At 37.2% G+C, this 24,847-nt stretch overlaps 1 protein-coding gene across 1 annotated transcript in view; it reads left to right on the forward strand.

Annotated features, from left to right (window-relative positions):
• The window catches only part of LOC144444481 (ras-related protein Rab-20-like), a 298,311-nt gene that overhangs the window by 153,356 nt on the left and 120,108 nt on the right, over nucleotides 1–24,847 (forward strand). The window lies entirely within an intron of this gene.

Raw genomic sequence — 24,847 nt, forward strand, 5'->3', positions numbered from 1 at the left:
CACAAGCTTATGGGTTTTGCTTAGTTATGATATTACAATTATACCATCGCCAGCAATATACATACATAAACCATAAGAAAACACATATGTCCTATCAAGTTTGTTGATGTACCTTACAGTGTTAATGAATAATTTGCATAATTAATGATTTTCGGTATTTAGGCTATATCTTAAGAATACATACTTCAATTTCAATATAATTCAGTGCACACGTTAACCTTAACAATCGCATATGTCCTGTTAAGCTTGTTGATGTACCTTTCAGTGTTAATGAATAATTTGCATAAGTAATGATTCTTGGTAATTAGGCTATATCTTACGACTGCATACGTCAATTTCAATATAATTCAGTACATACATTAACCATAACACATTGTGTATGTCCTATAAAGTTAGTTGATGTACCTTACAATGTTAATGAATAATTTGCACAATTAATGATTATCGGTAATTAGGCTATATCTTAAAACTGCATACTTCAATTTCAATACAATTTAGTACATATGTTAACCATAACAAAGCGGATATGTCCTATAACATTTTTGATATAGCTTACAGTTTTAAAGAAAATTTTGCATAATTAATGATTTTAGGTAATTAGGCTATATCTTACGACTGCATACTTCAATTTCAATAAAATTCTGTACATACATTAACCATAACAAATTGTGTATGTCCTATAATGTTAGTTGATGTACCTTACAGTGTTAATGAATAATTTGCAAAATTAATGATTTTCGGTAATTAGGCTATATCTTAAGACTACATACTTCAATTTCAATTCAATTTAGTACATATGTTAACCATAACAAAGCAGATATGTCCTATAAAACTTTTGATATAGCTTACAGTTTTAATGAAAAATTTGCATAATTAATGATTTTAGGTCACTAGGTTGTATCTTAAAAATGCAAGCTTCAAATTTCGTATAATATGATACATATATCAACCATAATAATACGCACCTGTCCTATGAAGTTTGTTGCTACAACTTTTACCTTTAATGAGTATTTTGAATAATGAACGATATTCAGTAATTAAGCAGTATCATACACTCTTACATACATTAACCTAAGAAAGCACGCTTGTCCAAAAACAAAGCCTGTTACCATTGTTTTTTAAAAAAAATTTAATGAGTTATTTGCATAATTAGTGATTCCCTTATGGGAGGCATTCAGTTTAAATCTGGTTTTATTAAAATGTTACAGGACAGTTCCACGGATTAACAGTAAGCGGACAGTTTCTTTGTGTAAAAGTATCCGGTTAACTGAAAAAAGAGAGTCCTTTAAATGAAATTGAGAGCAGAGTTGAAACAATAGGGAAAAGTCGGGAAGGAGTATAACTGTATCAAACACATAGAAGTTACAAGACGAAGTGTATGTTTATTTGTTATTACAATCAGACGATACTCAGCGACTGAAGTACAGTATTTCAAATTTGTACGATTTTATTGTTTCAAAGACGAGGTTCACGCCCGCTTTCACGATGTTTTTGATAACATTTTTATTGTTGGTCATCATGGAATCATGTCGTTGATCATGACAGGTACTCAACTGCATACAATGTCATTTTGTCCCCAAAACATGTTGCATAGTCAAATTATCATAACATTTACCAAATGCCAAACCTTATTAACAGTAATTTACATGTTTTCCATTTTTGTATTTGACAAGTGTGTTTCGTGCATCTTGGATGATGCGTGTACATGCACATGGTGCAAGGAGCTCGAGATATACATATCGAAATCAATCCGCCAGGTCATACATGTGATGAGGCCATGGCATAAGTCGAGATTTCAAGGAGTGGCGATTTATTTTCAGTATAATAATCTTACTGTCTCTAAAATGTCCAAATTACGTATTTTAGCACTTCAAGAGGTGTATAGAGGTGTATAATAAAACCTTGACCGTATAGCTTACGGGCCCTCCTAATGTCGGGCCCCTTACTTCCGCGTACGACCTGGGTCCGCAAAACCCATATCAGGGTGGGAAAGATTATTAGAGTATACTTCAACAACTTGTTGTTAGATTCAACAAGCTTAAATTAATTGTGTTTGGAATTAGTCAACCCATGACCCAGATGTTCATTATGAAAATTACAGCATTTCACAAATCATAAAAAACTACTTCACGTTTTAGATTGCAATTAAAATAATGGGCAAATGAAAAACATCGCCAAAGGCAATTTTAATAATATTATTGAAATTAATCATTAACTTTTTGCTCTTTTGTATAAATGCAATCATCCTCCTTATGTCGGGCCCCTTCCGCGTACGACCTGTGTACGCAAAACCCATATCAGGGCGGGAAAGATTATTAGCATATACTTCAACAACTTGTTGTTAGATTCAACAAGCTCGAATTAATTGCGTTTTGGAATTAGTCAACCCATTACCCAGATGTTCATGAAATTTACAGCATTACATAAATCATAACAAAACTACTTCACCTTTTAGATTGCAATTAAACTAATGGGCAAATAAAAAAACATCGCCAAAGACAGTTTTCATAGTATTATTGAAATTAATCATTAACTTTTTGCTCTTTTGTATAAATGGTATAAATGTAATCATCTTTAGTTAAAACACATATTTTAGTCTAGGTAGTAGTCCACGAAGTCAAATTTTACTCATATACTTATAACAATAAGTAATTGACAGCTGAAATGCAACTTAAATTGTTTCTTTTCCTCGATAATGACATTAACATTCAAACTAATATTCAACAAATTAACATGACCTCACTTTCTGAATAGTCTATTGAAAGTGATTATTAGCGCATAGCTGCTAGAAAATTAATTTTCCCTGACGAGGTGAAATTAGTTCTTTATTGAACATAATAAACTACTCATCAACATTAACTACTTGAATAAATTTTATGCACCCTTTCCTCTGACAATCTCTTTTTAAAATGGCTTTAATTTAAGATATTTCGTCAGCACAACTATAGCTCTATCGGAGAGATAGAATTTGAACACGTATGCTTGTTGTATGTCACAATGATAATAGCACCTGTTGGTTTGTTATTCCTATGCGATAACCACTCTAGTAGGGAGTTGAGAGGAAGAGTAAAGGACAGTTGTGCCGCTATAGATCCATGCCAGGGGTAATAATTGTAAAGCGCCTTGAGCACAATGTGGGGAAACGCTATATACAAACCAACATTATTATGATTATTGTAGTAAGTGTTTGTAGTCATGGTGACCATCGAAATGTTTTCAAATAAATATTTATTAGTGTAAGGTATTTAAAGCATAATATCCTTCTTTTCAGTAATGCTCTCAGAAATTCAGACAGACAGACAGACAGACAGACAGACAGACAGACAGACAGACAGACCGAGACAGAAGCCTAGGTACATAGGGAGAATCAGCCAGAGAGACTGACTGACAGGCAAAGAGTCAGCCAGAGAGACTGACAGACAGACAGTGAGAACGGATGATATACGAGTTTTGACTGGCCTGTCTATTTCTTTATCTGTGTCTGTCTGTCTGTCTGTCTGTCTGTCTGTCTGTCTGTCTGTCTGTCTGTCTGTCTGTCTGTCTGTCTGTCTGTCTGTCTGTATTTCAGTCAACAGAACTCAACAACTTTTTTCTTGTATAAAATGATGATTTGGCTCCTCTTTCCCTTTGGAAGACAATTCAATATCAGCATGTATATTTCTGAAGGTCAAGTTAAACTTATTTATGTTTGCTTATCGCGAGGCCTGACTTTGGACAGTAGGGTATGCCTGGCTTGGACATAGCTTCTGTAACTTGTGAGTTCGAGTATCTGCTGGGGTCGGAAGATTACTGGTGAACCGGGTTTACTTTCATTTGAGTAGGCTTTGCCTATTTAAGGCTTGAATACCACAACTACTATTCATTTAAAATATCATATTTTTATCATCTAATTGCCCTTTTTAACAAACTTGCCCAGTTTTGTCTTTTTCATTTGTGTGTATCCCGTCGTTTACATATCTTGTGAGCTGTAGCGAACCACGATTGATCGCCAGCCTGCCTGTCGCGGCTATTGTTCATATTTGTATTCTTTGTTTGAGATATCGCAAGACTACCGATATGTTGTCCATGCTATCAACCGACGACGAAGTCTGAGGTTGATTTCATGTACAACATCTAGTTACTCACACGATATTTTAGCATACACACAAAGTGAGAAAACAGGTCATTTCTTAGTTGGTACAACAATTAATACTTTACGAAAATATTATTGAATAAGCTTGGATTAGACAGGCTGGTGACCCATTGCTGAGTTGAGTTTAAACGAGAGAAATGGTCCGAGGCATGTTGACTGGCGTTTTTTAACCCTTAAGGCAAAGCAAATGAAAACCGTGTGCCTGGAATTATACGAAGGTTCATTACAGTAAAAGTAAGTTGTGTCTTGGAGTAATTCACTTGTTGAGTAACTTCCTAGTGATAAACTGAATTGAGTCGGTGTGTTTGACAACCAATACTTTGATATATTTTCACCTGTCGCGAAATGTGTGATTGTGTGAAACAAGCCAATTAATTTATAGAGAACCAAAGACAACGGTACCCAGGATTACACAAGAAATAATTTAATCGTACGTGTTAAACTTGTAATGAAAAGATGTGGCACTTGGAACTAGCTACCTGCTTGAAATTCTATTACAAATAATTATATGATATATAACATACGGCATATGTATGCGAAATGACCGATATGTATTTATGCCGTGTAATATGTTGGTAACACAAATTGGAAAGTGATATTGAAAGTAAACTACATATTCCACGAAAGGTTAGTTATTTGATGGTTGCATACTGACGCATATTTTATACGACAAAATAAAATTCTTCAGGTGATGGTTTGAATGCTTTGTTTCTCGATGGTAGATCAGTTTACCAGTCTGAGGGACAGCAAAGGGATGATATCATGACCGTACCAACTCAGTGGGAAAATCGAGACACGATGGCAGAGATGGCCCGATACGAAGTTACACGTATATGTATCCTATACTATTGAGAGATTGGATGGTTGTATATATCGTCTCCCCCCCCCACCCCACAAAATAAATATACATCACCCAAGTGTGGAGTTACCCTCGAAAATATCAACCTCTGAATCTATTACTCTAAATATATATAAAGATATATAATATATATAATAATATATAATATATATTATAATGAAAGATTCTTTCAATACTCTTGTTCCGAGTCAATAGATGCATATAAGATTTTAAGATAATTTATAATGTCTATTTAACACATCGGAAACAAATCCAAAACAAGCCTCATATCAACTCATCATATAATATAATATACAGCGTCCTAATCAGTATTGAATTGAATGATAAAAATACCATTTCTGCGGTAATCTTAAACATCGGCAACATACTTTGCAAAATTTTGAAAGTTGAAATATACCTTACTGTGAGTGATATTTTAATTGGCCATATACTCATATCCCAAATTTGTATCAATGGGTGTCAGTTAATTTGACTTATCAAACAAGAATCCATATTCGCTTTTGTGCATTTTTAATTTACTGGCGTCAAGCCTGAATGCGCTATATTGAAAAACGTCATCATCTTAACATAAGTCAATAATATTCCTGCATATATGTTTACAGTAGATACATTTTCACATTGTTTGTCATACTATGTTTTAGTTGTGTAATACAAATTTTCATCTAGTTTAATGCAATGCTCTTTCTTTTCACATGCGTATCGGTAAACATATGCATACTATCGTTAAAAATTGAATAGATAGCATTTCAGTCAACAGAACTCAACACAAAATGTGTTTAAAACGATGATGTGACTCCTGTTTTCGTTTGGAAGACAATTTGATATCAGCATGTATATTTCTGAAGCTCAAGTGAAACACATATGTGTTTGCTTATCGTGACGCGGGACTGTGGACAGTAGGGTATACCTGGCTTGGACATAGTTTCTGTAACTTGTGTGTATCTGCTGGGTTCGGAACATTACTGGTGAACCGGGTGTACTTTCTTTTTAGTAGGATTTGCCTGATAAGGGCGTGAAATATGTCACATTGTTATCACTTACTTGTCGTTTTTACAAGTTTGCCCAGTTTTAACTTTTTCATTCATGTTTATACTGTCTTTTACGTTTCTTCTGAGCTGTAGGGAACCATGTTTGATCGCCAGTCTGCCTGGCGCGGCTATTGTTCACTTTCTATGTGTGAGATACCGCAAGACTACCGAGATGTTGTTTACGATATCAACCGACGCGGCGACGACGTCAGAGGTTAATACCATGTACATCATCTTGTTACTCACGCAATATTGTAACATACACACAAAGTGGGAAAAACAAGTGACTCTTTAAGTTGGGATAACAGTACTTCCAAAGTCTGCCTCAAGATCAAATACACGTGACTTTGCAAAGACTGATTACAGCCTGGCCGGGGCCCTGCTAAATGGCTTCACTGTATGTATGATAAGGATTCCCCTGCCTGTTAGACTAAACAAGATAATTCTGAATTGCCATTACGTTGAACGACCCGATTCGTTCAATTCAAAGTCCACAGCAGTACCGACGTAAGATAGAATAAGGTGTGAATATAAAAAAATCATCTTACCTAGTTCTTGAAATACGAAGAGCAAAACGGTTGCCTTGTATTGTCGAAATGAAGAAATCTCCCGCACAACAAAAGCCTCCTTCTTCAATATTGAACTTGAAGTGTCCGGATCAGAAATGAAAATTTTGTTGAACTTCACGATGCGTTTCTCCGGAAATTAACCAACGGGTTTTGATACAGTGAATAATTGCTCTAAAGCAGTAACACTGTATGTAGTCGGTTGTCTGCTAGATTAAGGTGTTAGTGTTGCCCTATTAATAAAGGATGTATCACGTGCTTTGTAGCTAATCATTTAACTAAGTGATATTCGCAATTACGTTCATGACATATCGCATGTATCAATCATCCGTAACACATACTGTTGACTTAAAGTGGCACGAACTGAGTTCATACAGTTTTTTCGCAGGTGAAAATACCAACATAAAGCCACAACTAAACTACTCCAGTGTAATAGTATTGTCAATGCATGCCTTCAATATTATTAATCAATTGTCTTCTGGCATTGTTAGCAGAGTTAATTGCATCGTAAGGATGTCATCGGAGCGTTTATTATATGATATATCTTACTACTAGCTTTGAGTTCAGTCAATTGCAATAAATGGTTAAGTGTACTTCAGCAAGTACAGTTCTATGAGTACATTAAATTTTCAAGTCTCACCTATATAATACAACAACATACAAACTTGCACTCAACTCGATTGAAGTGAAAGCCAGGTGCCGGCCACATAGACGGAGTGGCGATTATTCAAGAAAACAATTACAAACAAGGTTCGATTACAATGAACAAGTAAATACTTCCCGAACTGCTAACCGACAGTTGCTATGGTAACGACTACATACGTAAATCTAGTGATATAATTACAGGAGGTTGACAGTCTTATGGTTAGTAGTTGTATACCGTTGGGATGCAAAACACACAAAAAGAACCCTCCGACTTGCACAATCGCCGCCAAGGAAAAACCAGAATGATGTAAAAAACCTTGTATATTAAGGTAAACAAAATTCTCTGGAAACCTGTGTCCGTGGCCTTGCGACTTGTAGCGGGTGGAGAATGTCGGACCTCATTCGATTTTACATAGATCTACGCAATATAATAAAATACATGAAAGTACACAGTACAAAAATTAGAACTGGAACGTCGAAGGGATACAGAATGAAATGTGTCCATCTACGAAGAGAGCACTGACTAGACTGCCAGTTCGTCCTAAACCAACGCCCAACACACATGGTCACTCCACACGTGGCCGTCACCTTTAATCCTCTATTTGCTCAATGTCAATATTATATTTAGGCGAAACGTTGAGACATTAATTTACCGCTATACTACGTACCGCGGGAAATACTAAATATACAGCAAAAAGTACGCCCTAAACAGTATAAACTCATTTTGTGCCCCTTTAAATCTAGACATAATTGCAGACATGTGTCACGATGGGGATTCCTCCTTTTGCGTCTGTAAGGGGCAGACTGAAATTCCTTTGTAAAGCCGGAATGCAATATTTAGTGTATTTATATCGAAAAGAAGATATCCTGTGAATAATGTTGACTAACAAGGCATCAAACCACCAGATTCATAAACGAAAAGATATTGTGTTCCTCTTCAAAGCTTGGTTTCTAGTTCTGTGAAGAAAACCAAGCTCTGTCATACTATAAAAGACAGCAGTTATTGTCATGTGAAGGTGTCCTCTTGTAATGGAATGGTATGAATATATCAAGTTCGGCCAGCTGTTGAACTCTGGTGAACACTGGTTGTTATATTTCTGTTTTCCGTTTACTTCATTGAAGCGTGTAAATGTATATTTAAGCGATAAACCACCCCCTGGGGATGGTATACCACTCGGTTTTGACCAGTGAACTCAATATATGCACTCGCTATCGCTCGTGCATATATTTCGTGGTATATTTCGTGCATATATTTCCCACTGAATATCGTGAGTGGTTTACCCAGTCCTAACCAGGAAAATGTTTGTGCTATCCACTAAACCAACAATTCATTTTGATGTGCACAGTGTGTGTTACCTAGAAAATACTATAAAAACATGCATTGCCCATTCCCCCACAATTCCATGTTTTCCCCTCCCACTGTATCAAAATCAGGATCTCCCTGCCACAATTCTTCTTCTTTTATTCCCCTACCACTACGGATCGAATAAAATTGCCTGTTTACTAAAACAACTATTTGCAAGGACAGCTTGAAGTTCGTTGACTGCACCTATAATTTTCTAGTCCGGATTTTAACCGTGCGTAGGAACGGATGATATACGAGTTTTGACTGGCCTGTCTATTTCTTTATCTCTGTCTGTCTGTCTGTCTGTCTGTCTGTCTGTCTGTCTGTCTGTCTGTCTGTCTGTCTGTCTGTCTGTCTGTCTGTCTGTCTGTCTGTCTGTCTGTATTTCAGTCAATAGAACTCAACAACTTTTTTCTTGTATAAAATGATGATTTGGCTCCTCTTTCCCTTTGGAAGACAATTCAATAGCAGCATGTATATTTCTGAAGGTCAAGTTAAACTTATTTATGTTTGCTTATCGTGAGGCCTGACTTTGGACAGTAGAGTATGCCTGGCTTGGACATAGCTTCTGTAACTTGTGAGTTCGAGTATCTGCTGGGGTCGGAACATTACTGGTGAACCGGGTTTATTTTCATTTGAGTAGGCTCTGCCTAATAAAGGCTTGAATACCACAACTACTCTTAATTTAAAATATAATATTGTTATCATCTAATTGCCCTTTTTAACAAACTTGCCCAGTTTTGTCTTTTTCATTCGTGTGTATTCCGTCGTTTACATATCTTGTGAGCTGTAGCGAACCACGCTTGATCGCCAGCCTGCCTGTCGCGGCTATTGTTCATATTTGTATTCTATGTTTGAGATATCGCAAGACTACCGATATGTTGTCCATGCTATCAACCGACGACGAAGTCTGAGGTTGATATCATGTACAACATCTAGTTACTCACACGGTATTTTAACATACACACAAAGTGAGAAAACAGGTCATTTCTTAGTTGGTACAACAATTAATACTTTACGAAAATATTATTGAATAAGCTTGGATTAGACAGGCTGGTGACACATTGCTGAGTCGAGTTTAAACGAGAGAAATGGTCCGAGATATGTTGACTGGCGTTTTTAACCCTTAAGGCAAAGCAAATGAAAACCGTGTGCCTGGAATTATACGAAGGTTCATTACAGTCAACAGGTAAGTTGTGTCTTGGCGTAATTCACTTGTTGAGTAACTTCCTAGTGATAAACTGGTAAAAATTTGAATTGAGTTGGTGTGTTTGACAAGCAATACTTTGATATATTTTCACCTGTCGCGAAATGTGTGATTGTGTGAAACAAGCCAATTAATTTATAGAGAACCAAAGACAACGGTACCCAGGATTACACAAGAAATAATTTAATCGTGTTAAACTTGCAATGAAAAGATGTGGCACTTGGAACTAGCTACCTGCTTGAAATTCTATTACAAATAATTATATGATATATAACATACGGCATATGTATGCGAAATGACCGATATTTATTTATGCCGTGTAATATGTTGGTAACACTAATTGGAAAGTGATATTGAAAGTAAACTACATATTCCACGAAAGGTTAGTTATTTGATGGTTGCACTCTGACAAATGTTTTATACGACAAAATAAAATTCTTCAGGTGCTGGTTTGAATGCCTTCTTTTTTCGATGGTAGATCAGTTTACCAGTCTGAGGGACAGCAAAGGGATGATATCATGACCGTACCAACTCAGTGGGAAAATCGAGACACGATGGCAGAGATGGCCCGATACGAAGTTACACGTATATGTATCCTATACTATTGAGAGATTGGATGGTTGTATATATCGTCTCCCCCCCCCACCCCACAAAATAAATATACATCACCCAAGTGTGGAGTTACCCTCGAAAATATCAACCTCTGAAGCTATTACTCTAAATATATATAAAGATATATAATATATATAATAATATATAATATATATTTATAATGAAAGATTCTTTCAGTACTCTTGTTCCGAGTCAATAGATGCATATAAGATTTTAAGATAATTTATAATGTCTATTTAACACATCGGAAACAAATCCAAAACAAGCCTCATATCAACTCATCATATAATATAATATACAGCGTCCTAATCAGTATTGAATTGAATGATAAAAATACCATTTCTGCGGTAATCTTAAACATCGGCAACATACTTTGCAAAATTTTGAAAGTTGAAATATACATTACTGTGAGTGATATTTAATTGGCCATATACTCATATCCCAAATTTGTATCAATTGACTTATCAAACAAGAATCCATATTCGCTTTTGTGCATTGTTAATTTACTGGCGTCAAGCCTGAATGCGCTATATTGAAAAACGTCATCATCTTAACATAAGTCAATAATATTCCTGCATATATGTTTACAGTAGATACATTTTCACATTGTTTGTCATACTATGTTTTAGTTGTGTAATACAAATTTTCATCTAGTTTAATGCAATGCTCTTTCTTTTCACATGCGTATCGGTAAACGTATGCATACTATCGTTAAAAATTGAATAGCTAGCATTTCAGTCAACAGAACTCAACACAAAGTGTGTTTAAAACGATGATGTGACTCCTGTTTTCGTTTGGAAGACAATTTGATATCAGCATGAAAATACCAACATAAAGCCACAACTAAACTACTCCAGTGTAATAGTATTGTCAATGCATGCCTTCTATATTATTAATCAATTGTCTTCTGGCATTGTTAGCAGAGTTAATTGCATCGTAAGGATGTCATCGGAGCGTTTATTATATGATATATCTTACTACTAGCTTTGAGTTCAGTCAATTGCAATAAATGGTTAAGTGTACTTCAGCAAGTACAGTTCTATGAGTACATTTCAAGTCTCACCTATATAATACAACAACATACAAACTTGCACTCAACTCGATTGAAGTGAAAGCCAGGTGCCGGCCACATAGACGGAGTGGCGATTATTCAAGAAAACAATTACAAACAAGGTTCGATTACAATGAACAAGTAAATACTTCCCGAACTGCTAACCGACAGTTGCTATGGTAACGACTACATACGTAAATCTAGTGATATAATTACAGGAGGTTGACAGTCTTATGGTTAGTAGTTGTATACCGTTGGGATGCAAAACACACAAAAAGAACCCTCCGACTTGCACAATCGCCGCCAAGGAAAAACCAGAATGATGTAAAAAACCTTGTATATTAAGGTAAACAAAATTCTCTGGAAACCTGTGTCCGTGGCCTTGCGACTTGTAGCGGGTGGAGAATGTCGGACCTCATTCGATTTTACATAGATCTACGCAATATAATAAAATACATGAAAGTACACAGTACAAAAATTAGAACTGGAACGTCGAAGGGATACAGAATGAAATGTGTCCATCTACGAAGAGAGCACTGACTAGACTGCCAGTTCGTCCTAAACCAACGCCCAACACACATGGTCACTCCACACGTGGCCGTCACCTTTAAGCCTCTATTTGCTCAATGTCAATATTATATTTAGGCGAAACGTTGAGACATTAATTTACCGCTATACTACGTACCGCGGGAAATACTAAATATACAGCAAAAAGTACGCCCTAAACAGTATAAACTCATTTTGTGCCCCTTTAAATCTAGACATAATTGCAGACATGTGTCACGATGGGGATTCCTCCTTTTGCGTCTGTAAGGGGCAGACTGAAATTCCTTTGTAAAGCCGGAATGCAATATTTAGTGTATTTATATCGAAAAGAAGATATCCTGTGAATAATGTTGACTAACAAGGCATCAAACCACCAGATTCATAAACGAAAAGATATTGTGTTCCTCTTCAAAGCTTGGTTTCTAGTTCTGTGAAGAAAACCAAGCTCTGTCATACTATAAAAGACAGCAGTTATTGTCATGTGAAGGTGTCCTCTTGTAATGGAATGGTATGAATATATCAAGTTCGGCCAGCTGTTGAACTCTGGTGAACACTGGTTGTTATATTTCTGTTTTCCGTTTACTTCATTGAAGCGTGTAAATGTATATTTAAGCGATAAACCACCCCCTGGGGATGGTATACCACTCGGTTTTGACCAGTGAACTCAATATATGCACTCGCTATCGCTCGTGCATATATTTCGTGGTATATTTCGTGCATATATTTCCCACTGAATATCGTGAGTGGTTTACCCAGTCCTAACCAGGAAAATGTTTGTGCTATCCACTAAACCAACAATTCATTTTGATGTGCACAGTGTGTGTTACCTAGAAAATACTATAAAAACATGCATTGCCCATTCCCCCACAATTCCATGTTTTCCCCTCCCACTGTATCAAAATCAGGATCTCCCTGCCACAATTCTTCTTCTTTTATTCCCCTACCACTACGGATCGAATAAAATTGCCTGTTTACTAAAACAACTATTTGCAAGGACAGCTTGAAGTTCGTTGACTGCACCTATAATTTTCTAGTCCGGATTTTAACCGTGCGTAGGAACGGATGATATACGAGTTTTGACTGGCCTGTCTATTTCTTTATCTCTGTCTGTCTGTCTGTCTGTCTGTCTGTCTGTCTGTCTGTCTGTCTGTCTGTCTGTCTGTCTGTCTGTCTGTCTGTCTGTCTGTCTGTCTGTCTGTCTGTATTTCAGTCAATAGAACTCAACAACTTTTTTCTTGTATAAAATGATGATTTGGCTCCTCTTTCCCTTTGGAAGACAATTCAATAGCAGCATGTATATTTCTGAAGGTCAAGTTAAACTTATTTATGTTTGCTTATCGTGAGGCCTGACTTTGGACAGTAGAGTATGCCTGGCTTGGACATAGCTTCTGTAACTTGTGAGTTCGAGTATCTGCTGGGGTCGGAACATTACTGGTGAACCGGGTTTATTTTCATTTGAGTAGGCTCTGCCTAATAAAGGCTTGAATACCACAACTACTCTTAATTTAAAATATAATATTGTTATCATCTAATTGCCCTTTTTAACAAACTTGCCCAGTTTTGTCTTTTTCATTCGTGTGTATTCCGTCGTTTACATATCTTGTGAGCTGTAGCGAACCACGCTTGATCGCCAGCCTGCCTGTCGCGGCTATTGTTCATATTTGTATTCTATGTTTGAGATATCGCAAGACTACCGATATGTTGTCCATGCTATCAACCGACGACGAAGTCTGAGGTTGATATCATGTACAACATCTAGTTACTCACACGGTATTTTAACATACACACAAAGTGAGAAAACAGGTCATTTCTTAGTTGGTACAACAATTAATACTTTACGAAAATATTATTGAATAAGCTTGGATTAGACAGGCTGGTGACCCATTGCTGAGTCGAGTTTAAACGAGAGAAATGGTCCGAGATATGTTGACTGGCGTTTTTAACCCTTAAGGCAAAGCAAATGAAAACCGTGTGCCTGGAATTATACGAAGGTTCATTACAGTCAACAGGTAAGTTGTGTCTTGGAGTAATTCACTTGTTGAGTAACTTCCTAGTGATAAACTGGTAAAAATTTGAATTGAGTTGGTGTGTTTGACAAGCAATACTTTGATATATTTTCACCTGTCGCGAAATGTGTGATTGTGTGAAACAAGCCAATTAATTTATAGAGAACCAAAGACAACGGTACCCAGGATTACACAAGAAATAATTTAATCGTACGCGTGTTAAACTTGTAATGAAAAGATGTGGCACTTGGAACTAGCTACCTGCTTGAAATTCTATTACAAATAATTATATGATATATAACATACGGCATATGTATGCGAAATGACCGATATGTATTTATGCCGTGTAATATGTTGGTAACACAAATTGGAAAGTGATATTGAAAGTAAACTACATATTCCACGAAAGGTTAGTTATTTGATGGTTGCATACTGACGCATATTTTATACGACAAAATAAAATTCTTCAGGTGATGGTTTGAATGCTTTGTTTCTCGATGGTAGATCAGTTTACCAGTCTGAGGGACAGCAAAGGGATGATATCATGACCGTACCAACTCAGTGGGAAAATCGAGACACGATGGCAGAGATGGCCCGATACGAAGTTACACGTATATGTATCCTATACTATTGAGAGATTGGATGGTTGTATATATCTCCCCCCCCCCCCACCCCACAAAATAAATATACATCACCCAAGTGTGGAGTTACCCTCGAAAATATCAACCTCTGAATCTATTACTCTAAATATATATAAAGATATATAATATATATAATAATATATAATATATATTATAATGAAAGATTCTTTCAATACTCTTGTTCCGAGTCAATAGATGCATATAAGATTTTAAGATAATTTATAATGTCTATTTAACACATCGGAAACAAATCCAAAACAAGCCTCATATCAACTCATCATATAATATAATATACAGCGTCCTAATCAGTATTGAATTGAATGATAAAAATACCATTTCTGCGGTAATCTTAAACATCGGCAACATACTTTGCAAAATTTTGAAAGTTGAAATATACCTTACTGTGAGTGATATTTTAATTGGCCATATACTCATATCCCAAATTTGTATCAATGGGTGTCAGTTAATTTGACTTATCAAACAAGAATCCATATTCGCTTTTGTGCATTTTTAATTTACTGGCGTCAAGCCTGAATGCGCTATATTGAAAAACGTCATCATCTTAACATAAGTCAATAATATTCCTGCATATATGTTTACAGTAGATACATTTTCACATTGTTTGTCATACTATGTTTTAGTTGTGTAATACAAATTTTCATCTAGTTTAATGCAATGCTCTTTCTTTTCACATGCGTATCGGTAAACATATGCATACTATCGTTAAAAATTGAATAGATAGCATTTCAGTCAACAGAACTCAACACAAAATGTGTTTAAAACGATGATGTGACTCCTGTTTTCGTTTGGAAGACAATTTGATATCAGCATGTATATTTCTGAAGCTCAAGTGAAACACATATGTGTTTGCTTATCGTGACGCGGGACTGTGGACAGTAGGGTATACCTGGCTTGGACATAGTTTCTGTAACTTGTGTGTATCTGCTGGGTTCGGAACATTACTGGTGAACCGGGTGTACTTTCTTTTTAGTAGGATTTGCCTGATAAGGGCGTGAAATATGTCACATTGTTATCACTTACTTGTCGTTTTTACAAGTTTGCCCAGTTTTAACTTTTTCATTCATGTTTATACTGTCTTTTACGTTTCTTCTGAGCTGTAGGGAACCATGTTTGATCGCCAGTCTGCCTGGCGCGGCTATTGTTCACTTTCTATGTGTGAGATACCGCAAGACTACCGAGATGTTGTTTACGATATCAACCGACGCGGCGACGACGTCAGAGGTTAATACCATGTACATCATCTTGTTACTCACGCAATATTGTAACATACACACAAAGTGGGAAAAACAAGTGACTCTTTAAGTTGGGATAACAGTACTTCCAAAGTCTGCCTCAAGATCAAATACACGTGACTTTGCAAAGACTGATTACAGCCTGGCCGGGGCCCTGCTAAATGGCTTCACTGTATGTATGATAATGATTCCCCTGCCTGTTAGACTAAACAAGATAATTCTGAATTGCCATTACGTTGAACGACCCGATTCGTTCAATTCAAAGTCCACAGCAGTACCGACGTAAGATAGAATAAGGTGTGAATATAAAAAAATCATCTTACCTAGTTCTTGAAATACGAAGAGCAAAACGGTTGCCTTGTATTGTCGAAATGAAGAAATCTCCCGCACAACAAAAGCCTCCTTCTTCAATATTGAACTTGAAGTGTCCGGATCAGAAATGAAAATTTTGTTGAACTTCACGATACGTTTCTCCGGAAATTAACCAACGGGTTTTGATACAGTGAATAATTGCTCTAAAGCAGTAACACTGTATGTAGTCGGTTGTCTGCTAGATTAAGGTGTTAGTGTTGCCCTATTAATAAAGGATGTATCACGTGCTTTGTAGCTAATCATTTAACTAAGTGATATTCGCAATTACGTTCATGACATATCGCATGTATCAATCATCCGTAACACATACTGTTGACTTAAAGTGGCACGAACTGAGTTCATACAGTTTTTTCGCAGGTGAAAATACCAACATAAAGCCACAACTAAACTACTCCAGTGTAATAGTATTGTCAATGCATGCCTTCTATATTATTAATCAATTGTCTTCTGGCATTGTTAGCAGAGTTAATTGCATCGTAAGGATGTCATCGGAGCGTTTATTATATGATATATCTTACTACTAGCTTTGAGTTCAGTCAATTGCAATAAATGGTTAAGTGTACTTCAGCAAGTACAGTTCTATGAGTACATTTCAAGTCTCACCTATATAATACAACAACATACAAACTTGCACTCAACTCGATTGAAGTGAAAGCCAGGTGCCGGCCACATAGACGGAGTGGCGATTATTCAAGAAAACAATTACAAACAAGGTTCGATTACAATGAACAAGTAAATACTTCCCGAACTGCTAACCGACAGTTGCTATGGTAACGACTACATACGTAAATCTAGTGATATAATTACAGGAGGTTGACAGTCTTATGGTTAGTAGTTGTATACCGTTGGGATGCAAAACACACAAAAAGAACCCTCCGACTTGCACAATCGCCGCCAAGGAAAAACCAGAATGATGTAAAAAACCTTGTATATTAAGGTAAACAAAATTCTCTGGAAACCTGTGTCCGTGGCCTTGCGACTTGTAGCGGGTGGAGAATGTCGGACCTCATTCGATTTTACATAGATCTACGCAATATAATAAAATACATGAAAGTACACAGTACAAAAATTAGAACTGGAACGTCGAAGGGATACAGAATGAAATGTGTCCATCTACGAAGAGAGCACTGACTAGACTGCCAGTTCGTCCTAAACCAACGCCCAACACACATGGTCACTCCACACGTGGCCGTCACCTTTAAGCCTCTATTTGCTCAATGTCAATATTATATTTAGGCGAAACGTTGAGACATTAATTTACCGCTATACTACGTACCGCGGGAAATACTAAATATACAGCAAAAAGTACGCCCTAAACAGTATAAACTCATTTTGTGCCCCTTTAAATCTAGACATAATTGCAGACATGTGTCACGATGGGGATTCCTCCTTTTGCGTCTGTAAGGGGCAGACTGAAATTCCTTTATAAAGCCGGAATGCAATATTTAGTGTATTTATATCGAAAAGAAGATATCCTGTGAATAATGTTGACTAACAAGGCATCAAACCACCAGATTCATAAACGAAAAGATATTGTGTTCCTCTTCAAAGCTTGGTTTCTAGTTCTGTGAAGAAAACCAAGCTCTGTCATACTTTTAAAGACAGCAGTTATTGTCATGTGAAGGTGTCCTCTTGTAATGGAATGGTATGAATATATCAAGTTCGGCCAGCTGTTGAACTCTGGTGAACACTGGTTGCTATATTTCTGTTTTCCGTTTACTTCATTGAAGCGTGTAAATGTATATTTAAGCGATAAACCACCCCCTGGGGATGGTATACCACTCGGTTTTGACCAGTGAACTCAATATATGCACTCGCTATCGCTCGTGCATATATTTCGTAGTATATTTCGTGCATATATTTCCCACTGAATATCGTGAGTGGTTTACCCAGTCCTAACCAGGAAAATGTTTGTGCTATCCACTAAACCAACAATTCATTTTGATGTGCACAGTGTGTGTTACCTAGAAAATACTATAAAAACATGCATTGCCCATTCCCCCACAATTCCATGTTTTCCCCTCCCACTGTATCAAAATCAGGATCTCCCTGCCACAATTCTTCTTCTTTTATTCCCCTACCACTACGGATCGAATAAAATTGCCTGTTTACTAAAACAACTATTTGCAAGGACAGCTTGAAGTTCGTTGACTGCACCTATAATTTTCTAGTCCGGATTTTAACCGTGCGTAGGAACGGATGATATACGAGTTTTGACTGGCCTGTCTATTTCTTTATCTCTGTCTGTCTGTCTGTCTGTCTGTCTGTCTGTCTGTCTGTCTGTCTGTCTGTCTGTCTGTCTGTCTGTCTGTCTGTCTGTCTGTCTGTATTTCAGTCAATAGAACTCAACAACTTTTTTCTTGTATAAAATGATGATTTGGCTCCTCTTTCCCTTTGGAAGACAATTCAATAGCAGCATGTATATTTCTGAAGGTCAAGTTAAACTTATTTATGTTTGCTTATCGTGAGGCCTGACTTTGGACAGTAGAGTATGCCTGGCTTGGACATAGCTTCTGTAACTTGTGAGTTCGAGTATCTGCTGGGGTCGGAACATTACTGGTGAACCGGGTTTATTTTCATTTGAGTAGGCTCTGCCTAATAAAGGCTTGAATACCACAACTACTCTTAATTTAAAATATAATATTGTTATCATCTAATTGCCCTTTTTAACAAACTTGCCCAGTTTTGTCTTTTTCATTCGTGTGTATTCCGTCGTTTACATATCTTGTGAGCTGTAGCGAACCACGCTTGATCGCCAGCCTGCCTGTCGCGGCTATTGTTCATATTTGTATTCTATGTTTGAGATATCGCAAGACTACCGATATGTTGTCCATGCTATCAACCGACGACGAAGTCTGAGGTTGATATCATGTACAACATCTAGTTACTCACACGGTATTTTAACATACACACAAAGTGAGAAAACAGGTCATTTCTTAGTTGGTACAACAATTAATACTTTACGAAAATATTATTGAATAAGCTTGGATTAGACAGGCTGGTGACCCATTGCTGAGTCGAGTTTAAACGAGAGAAATGGTCCGAGATATGTTGACTGGCGTTTTTAACCCTTAAGGCAAAGCAAATGAAAACCGTGTGCCTGGAATTATACGAAGGTTCATTACAGTCAACAGGTAAGTTGTGTCTTGGAGTAATTCACTTGTTGAGTAACTTCCTAGTGATAAACTGGTAAAAATTTGAATTGAGTTGGTGTGTTTGACAAGCAATACTTCACCTGTCGCGAAATGTGTGATTGTGTGAAACAAGCCAATTAATTTATAGAGAACCAAAGACAACGGTACCCAGGATTACACAAGAAATAATTTAATCGTGTTAAACTTGCAATGAAAAGATGTGGCACTTGGAACTAGCTACCTGCTTGAAATTCTATTACAAATAATTATATGATATATAACATACGGCATATGTATGCGAAATGACCGATGTTTATTTATGCCGTGTAATATGTTGGTAACACTAATTGGAAAGTGATATTGAAAGTAAACTACATATTCCACGAAAGGTTAGTTATTTGATGGTTGCACTCTGACAAATGTTTTATACGACAAAATAAAATTCTTCAGGTGCTGGTTTGAATGCCTTCTTTTTTCGATGGTAGATCAGTTTACCAGTCTGAGGGACAGCAAAGGGATGATATCATGACCGTACCAACTCAGTGGGAAAATCGAGACACGATGGCAGAGATGGCCCGATACGAAGTTACACGTATATGTATCCTATACTATTGAGAGATTGGATGGTTGTATATATCGTCTCCCCCCCCCCACCCCACAAAATAAATATACATCACCCAAGTGTGGAGTTACCCTCGAAAATATCAACCTCTGAAGCTATTACTCTAAATATATATAAAGATATATAATATATATAATAATATATAATATATATTATAATGAAAGATTCTTTCAGTACTCTTGTTCCGAGTCAATAGATGCATATAAGATTTTAAGATAATTTATAATGTCTATTTAACACATCGGAAACAAATCCAAAACAAGCCTCATATCAACTCATCATATAATATAATATACAGCGTCCTAATCAGTCCTAATAATTTTGAAAGTTGAAATATACCTTACTGTGAGTGATATTTAATTGGCCATATACTAATATCCCAAATCTGTATCAATGGGTGTCAGATAATTTGACTTATCAAAGAAGAATCCATATTCGCTTTTGTGCATTTTTAATTTACTGGCGTCAAGCCTGAATGCGCTATATTGAAAAACGTCATCATCTTAACATAAGTCAATAATATTCCTGCATATATGTTTACATTTTCACTTTGTTTGTCATACTATGTTTTAGTTGTGTAATACAAATTTTCATCTAGTTTAATGCAATGCTCTTTCTTTTCACATGCGTATCGGTAAACATACGCATACTATCGTTAAAAATTGAATAGCTAGCATTTCAGTCAACAGAACTCAACACAAAATGTGTTTAAAACGATGATGTGACTCCTGTTTTCGTTTGGAAGACAATTTGATATCAGCATGTATATTTCTGAAGCTCAAGTGAAACTTATATGTGTTTGCTTATCGTGATGCCGGACTGTGGACAGTAGGGTATACCTGGCTTGGACATAGTTTCTGTAACTTGTGTGTATCTGCTGGGTTCGGAACATTACTGGTGAACCGGGTGTACTTTCTTTTTAGTAGGATTTGCCTGATAAGGGCGTGAAATATGTCACATTGTTATCACTTACTTGTCGTTTTTACAAGTTTGCCCAGTTTTAACTTTTTCATTCATGTTTATACTGTCTTTTACGTTTCTTCTGAGCTGTAGGGAACCATGTTTGATCGCCAGTCTGCCTGGCGCGGCTATTGTTCACTTTCTATGTGTGAGATACCGCAAGACTACCGAGATGTTGTTTACGATATCAACCGACGCGGCGACGACGTCAGAGGTTAATACCATGTACATCATCTTGTTACTCACGCAATATTGTAACATACACACAAAGTGGGAAAAACAAGTGACTCTTTAAGTTGGGATAACAGTACTTCCAAAGTCTGCCTCAAGATCAAATACACGTGACTTTGCAAAGACTGATTACAGCCTGGCCGGGGGCCTGCTAAATGGCTTCACTGTATGTATGATAAGGATTCCCCTGCCTGTTAGACTAAACAAGATAATTCTGAATTGCCATTACGTTGAACGACCCGATTCGTTCAATTCAAAGTCCACAGCAGTACCGACGTAAGATAGAATAAGGTGTGAATATAAAAAAATCATCTTACCTAGTTCTTGAAATACGAAGAGCAAAACGGTTGCCTTGTATTGTCGAAATGAAGAAATCTCCCGCACAACAAAAGCCTCCTTCTTCAATATTGAACTTGAAGTGTCCGGATCAGAAATGAAAATTTTGTTGAACTTCACGATACGTTTCTCCGGAAATTAACCAACGGGTTTTGATACAGTGAATAATTGCTCTAAAGCAGTAACACTGTATGTAGTCGGTTGTCTGCTTGATTAAGGTGTTAGTGTTGCCCTATTAATAAAGGATGTATCACGTGCTTTGTAGCTAATCATTTAACTAATTGATATTCGCAATTACGTTCATGACATATCGCATGTATCAATCATCCGTAACACATACTGTTGACTTAAAGTGGCACGAACTGAGTTCATACAGTTTTTTCGCAGGTGAAAATACCAACATAAAGCCACAACTAAACTACTCCAGTGTAATAGTATTGTCAATGCATGCCTTCTATATTATTAATCAATTGTCTTCTGGCATTGTTAGCAGAGTTAATTGCATCGTAAGGATGTCATCGGAGCGTTTATTATATGATATATCTTACTACTAGCTTTGAGTTCAGTCAATTGCAATAAATGGTTAAGTGTACTTCAGCAAGTACAGTTCTATGAGTACATTTCAAGTCTCACCTATATAATACAACAACATACAAACTTGCACTCAACTCGATTGAAGTGAAAGCCAGGTGCCGGCCACATAGACGGAGTGGCGATTATTCAAGAAAACAATTACAAACAAGGTTCGATTACAATGAACAAGTAAATACTTCCCGAACTGCTAACCGACAGTTGCTATGGTAACGACTACATACGTAAATCTAGTGATATAATTACAGGAGGTTGACAGTCTTATGGTTAGTAGTTGTATACCGTTGGGATGCAAAACACACAAAAAGAACCCTCCGACTTGCACAATCGCCGCCAAGGAAAAACCAGAATGATGTAAAAAACCTTGTATATTAAGGTAAACAAAATTCTCTGGAAACCTGTGTCCGTGGCCTTGCGACTTGTAGCGGGTGGAGAATGTCGGACCTCATTCGATTTTACATAGATCTACGCAATATAATAAAATACATGAAAGTACACAGTACAAAAATTAGAACTGGAACGTCGAAGGGATACAGAATGAAATGTGTCCATCTACGAAGAGAGCACTGACTAGACTGCCAGTTCGTCCTAAACCAACGCCCAACACACATGGTCACTCCACACGTGGCCGTCACCTTTAAGCCTCTATTTGCTCAATGTCAATATTATATTTAGGCGAAACGTTGAGACATTAATTTACCGCTATACTACGTACCGCGGGAAATACTAAATATACAGCAAAAAGTACGCCCTAAACAGTATAAACTCATTTTGTGCCCCTTTAAATCTAGACATAATTGCAGACATGTGTCACGATGGGGATTCCTCCTTTTGCGTCTGTAAGGGGCAGACTGAAATTCCTTTGTAAAGCCGGAATGCAATATTTAGTGTATTTATATCGAAAAGAAGATATCCTGTGAATAATGTTGACTAACAAGGCATCAAACCACCAGATTCATAAACGAAAAGATATTGTGTTCCTCTTCAAAGCTTGGTTTCTAGTTCTGTGAAGAAAACCAAGCTCTGTCATACTATAAAAGACAGCAGTTATTGTTATTTGAAGGTGTCCTCTTGTAATGGAATGGTATGAATATATCAAGTTCGGCCAGCTGTTGAACTCTGGTGAACACTGGTTGCTATATTTCTGTTTTCCGTTTACTTCATTGAAGCGTGTAAATGTATATTTAAGCAATAAACCACCCCCTGGGGATGGTATACCAAGAGGTTTTGACCAGTGAACGAAATATATGCACGAGCGATAGCGAGTGCATATATTGAGTTCACTGGTCAAAACCGAGTGGTATACCATCCCCAGGGGGTGGTTTATCGCTATTATATTATACTAGTATATTGAAAATATCGGAAACAAGATAAGAACTAACGTTTTCTCGTTTCATATGCGCCTCTGTGTCTAATTTGCATAACAATAACGCTGCTTTTCAAGACAGCTGATCTTGGCCTCAATATGAACGTCGTGCAGCGACTGGATTTATTTTATCTGCTCGTCGTTTCTAGGGATAATCTGTACATTGATCGGCTCATTAAAAGTGCACATTGATGAATAAACAACCTGTTTGACTCAAGGTATAAACTTGAAGTGGTTTATTGAATACAGCGTGCTTCGATCGTTCCCGGTCGAATTCGTGACTCGGTGAAGTGATAGACAGGTTGATATTTACAATGTATTTATATTACTGGAAGTTACGTCAGTAGATTTTCGGGTTCGAGGATTTCCCTCTCGGATTGATGACTGATACTCTAGGACAGGATCCCAGACAAATTTCTATTTAGATTAATGGTAAGTCGGCCAGTGTAAGCTCTTTCACTTGCTTCATTTTTATGACAGGACAGGACAGCTCACCAATGTTTCCACCTCAGCTGGCCGCGCCGAGGCTGGGACCGATCTCGTGCATGCCTAGCGCCTTGACCTTAGTACATGTAGTAGGCGATGATTTGAACAAATACGCGATGACTGGGTTGCTTTCGAAATTTCCTTCATAATTTCTCATAAAATATTGTCTCATTGAGAGAAAATCCTCCTCTGACAATTCGAAGAGTTCACTATCAGTATCACCACTACAACTCAACGCTCGTAGACGAACAAAATTTGGACGCGTGCCAGCAGTGCATTATCGTACCAGCAGTGCATTATCACTCGTTTTAGACGCGCTAGTTCGATGTCTAGACCAATCAGATCCCTCGATTTCCACCATCAATATACTGGTATAATATAATTAGATATTTTCCCCAATACATTTCTTCATTCATCCAAGACAAACACGAATGACCTGGGGGCCACGATGCATGCCTGACTTCAGGCAATTGTCCCAAATTCTTGGAAGTTGGTAATGTCCGCCATCACGGTTCAAGGATGGTTTTAAAGTCCGAATATGAATCGCTTCCTTATTCCCACGCCTAAATCAGTCCGACTCACGATCCAAGACTGTAACATTGTCAGGGTCAAATGAATGAATAAGCTGGCTGATCCTTGTGTAGATGTCTGGAGACCTCCGATGATGTGCAGCTCGGCCTACGTTGTTCACTTATTCTGGCTTTCAGAGTCCTCTCCGTTTCCCCAATATATTCCGCTTCACATTTTTGATCCTCACCACTGCCCCCACACTTGATGTGATACACTGGTCCATAGACCTGACTTGGTGGGGTAGGGTCCTTACGTCGTACCAGCAACTGCCTCAAGGTGTTAGTGCGT

The sequence above is a fragment of the Glandiceps talaboti genome, chromosome 13 (genome assembly GCF_964340395.1).
Source record: "Glandiceps talaboti chromosome 13, keGlaTala1.1, whole genome shotgun sequence".
Classification (NCBI taxonomy): domain Eukaryota; kingdom Metazoa; phylum Hemichordata; class Enteropneusta; family Spengelidae; genus Glandiceps; species Glandiceps talaboti.